Source organism: Chrysemys picta, chromosome 13, assembly GCF_011386835.1.
Source record: "Chrysemys picta bellii isolate R12L10 chromosome 13, ASM1138683v2, whole genome shotgun sequence".
In the NCBI taxonomy this organism is placed as follows: Eukaryota; Metazoa; Chordata; order Testudines; family Emydidae; genus Chrysemys; species Chrysemys picta.
In genome coordinates this window covers 10763041-10766563 of record NC_088803.1, presented here as the reverse complement: position 1 = coordinate 10766563, position 3523 = coordinate 10763041, and positions in this window count along the sequence as shown.

The window sequence follows — 3523 nt, the reverse complement described above, 5'->3', positions numbered from 1 at the left end:
GAAGCTAAATCTCTCCCTGCTGGAGCCAGCTGAACATTTCCAGTGAAAACCTTATCCCCAAAGGGAAACAAATTCTCCACAATTGGTCTTTTTCCTTCAGACAATGGAACCATTTCAGTCCGTGCATTATTGGGGGTGGGGAGAGAGAAAGGTGGCCTAGGAGCCCTGCCCTGATGTGGCCACTGGTGTTGTGCTTCACCATGGGTTGTGAGGCCCCTCAGGGTGGTGAGGCCTGGTGTCGGGTCTGGGTGGCCTGTGGTGCCCAGCAGGCCCTGGAGGAACTGCGACTGGAAGACACTGAGGTCACTTAGCACCTGAAGGTTTGTGAAGAGCCTGAGCCCTGTAGGTCCCATGAGGCTCATGATGACCCTGTGGCCTGTGAAGCCTTTTACATTTGTTGTTTCACAAGGACCTGGGGGTGGAAGTCACCTTCCTCTGCAGCATGGGGCAGGGGCACCTATGGGCCATCGCAGAGGACTTGGACATTGGTGCACCTCAGTCCTGTTGGTTCCCTGGCAGTGGCCACAACAGTTTAGCCACCTGAGGACTGAAATGCTTTGGTCTGACTGTAATCTTTTGAGGTATCTGGGTGATGATCAATGGTCTGTGGACTATTGGGGGCAGACTGGATGCTTGAATGGTTCCTTCTGGCCTTAGCAATTTTCATATTATATAGCTTCTGTGATTCAGAGATGTTACTGTGACTCAAGCATCTCTGGATGCCACCTGGGAGAGAGGTCAGGGATTTATAGGGGTACAGAGATCCCCCCAAAACGTCATGTAAGTTGGCTAATGAAAGCCTGCTTTGCACTCATCATCATAACTATTCTGAGGCGCGTGTACAGAAAAAAAGGGGAACAGTTGCGTAGATATGCTGAAAATTATGTTCACTAGGTCTGTGGTTAAAAACAGGCCAGTCAAAGGAAGCCTGTCTTGATACAAACTCCTTCAGACAGGGGTTGGGAGGCACTTTTCTTCAGGGGGTCCATGGGTGGCGGGTATACGTGGCCCACCCACCCGCCTGGTTCTCTGGGACTTCGCGCCACCTGCTCACCCACCTGGTGCTGTGGGACTAGAAGAGCTGCGCTGCACCTCCTGCCCTCTTACCCACCCAGTGATCCAGGTCTAGGGGCACTTGGGCGGTCCGAGGCTGGGGGGAGGCTGGCTTCCACGTGGGGGGGGCCCTCTGAGCTCCGGTGGGAGGGGTGGGGCCTTGGGGAGAAGGGGTGGGCCGGGCTGGGGACTAGCCTCCCCAAGCCGGGATTCACCAGCCACCCATGAGGGGGTCCATGTCATACAGTCAGAGTCTATTAGAAATAGAAAACCTGCCTTATATGTAGGGCTCTACCAAATTCACGGTCCATTTTGGTCAATTTCATGGTCATAGGATTTTAAAAATAATAAATGTCATGATTTTAGCTATTTAAATCTGAAATTTCACGGTGTTGTAATGGTAGGGGTCCTAACCTCCCTCAGCCTGGGGGGTTATATGGACCAGGTGGGGGGAGGGGAGGGAAGGGCCTGGTAACCACAGGAGCACATACCCTTTTGCACAGAAACCCTTACCCCAGATGGCCCAGGGGTAGAGATGCCGATTGGAGAAGCCTTCAGCCACATCTGTGCCCACATCAGGGTGGGGAGTTTCCTCCTTGCCCTGGTGCCCACCCACCCTGTGGATGTGGTGTAATAAACACACCTGGGCTTCTCTGCACCTAGATACCCAGACCCATAGATTTCAAGGGCAGGAAGAACCATTGTGACCTTCCAACCTGACCCCTGGTGGACACCCCAGAGTCAAAACCCACCGAGCGACTCCTGCCTCCACCCGGTCAGTTGTTCCAATGGCTCCATGTTCAACATTTGCACATTAGTCCCAGATAGAAACCTTTTCATCACCTTCATGGTGTTTCCGTCTCTGTATTCAGGGCAATTCCTGTTAAACAGAGTCTGTCTCCAGCCATGTAACAAACACCGTGGGGTTCTCCCACCGCTTGGGAGGGGAGACCCCTAACCGCTGACCATTACACTGCGGGTTATTGCATTGCTACGCCCCACTGACCCCAGCTGGGATCTGGCTCATTGACTCCAGTGGAACTACGGCCGATTGCCCCATCTGGGATCTGGCCCCATTGACCCCAGTGGGGCTACGACCCATTCACACCCACTCAGGGTCTGGCCCATTGACTCCTAGGGTTGTGCACATCTGGGGCCCACCACACCCTGGTGGGCATGCATGTTTGGAGCCCAGCACTCACTTTTGATGCCATGCTTCCCTCTCCTGGGGGCTCCACATCCCCCTCTGAGGCCACCTCCACCACCAAGGCAGGGCCAGGCCAGCCTGTGCGTCTCCCTGCTGACGAATTTCCCCTCCACCCGGTGTCACGCCTCCATAGGATCTCTGCTGTGCCCCGGCTTTCCAACCGCTGCTCGGCATATCCCTGTCACTGTGCCGGCCCCCCAGGGGTGCCACACTGCCTTCAGAATGGGCCCTGGAGCCTCACTGCCTCCAAGACTGAGCCCCTGGGCTCCAGCCCCCCTGCTTCACACTGTGAGCTCTGCCCGGTGAAGCCAACTGAGAGAGACTCCTGCTCGGAGGTGTCTACGCTCCCCAGGGACCCGTGCACCTCAGCCGGGATTGGCACTCACCAAACTTTTCCAAAGAGAGCCGGGTTGACTGGTTCCCTGGACTGAACACAGATTGGGGACGTCCTCTGCTTGGCCTGGAGAAGCCAAAGTTTAGGCATAGTCCATCTGGCCCTGCTAGTGCAAAGGAGCCAGCCAAGCTAGGCGCACCCCAGTTCTGCTCCCTCTCCCCATCCTTGTTTCTTTGTCTGTACCAGGGGAGAGCCCCCAGGTCTCTGTAAAGGCCGGCTCTCTCCCAAGCCCCCCAGAACAACTGGGCCATTGTCCTCCTGTCGGCATTTCCCATCGTGAGTGGGTGGAACTCCCATTGGCTTTCCAGCTCCTCCAATGATCTGGGTCAGGTGCCAGTTGTCAATGACCCATTCATGCCACCCTCCAGATGGTGACATGTCCCAGCACCTCGTGGCTTCTGCTGTATCCCAAGAGCAGCTTTTTAACCCTTTAACCTCCATGCCCAGCAATGCAAAGCACTGAGGGGAAACCGAGGCAAGACTGGGCATAATAAAAAACATGACTAATAGTCCCAGTTCCCACCTTGTCCTGGGGGGCACGTAGCTGAGGCTGAGTTAATGCTGCCCTTAGTGAACCTTCATGTGTGTGGGGGAGGGGAGTGAAAAGGCAGGGGGATAAAATTGGGTCCTCACTTTTAAAATTGGTGTCAAGGAGTCAGGCAGGAGAGGTGTTATGGATGGTGCAAGGCAAATGCTGAACAGAGACTGGGACCCAGGTGTCTGGGACAGCAGTGCAGGGCACTCACCCCTAGGGGGCCCCAGAGCTCCCATTCCTTGAGAGGCAGAGACTGGGCGATGGGATGGGACCCAGGCATCCGGGACGGCAGTGCAGGGCACTCACCCTCAGGGGGTGCCAAAATACAGACAGA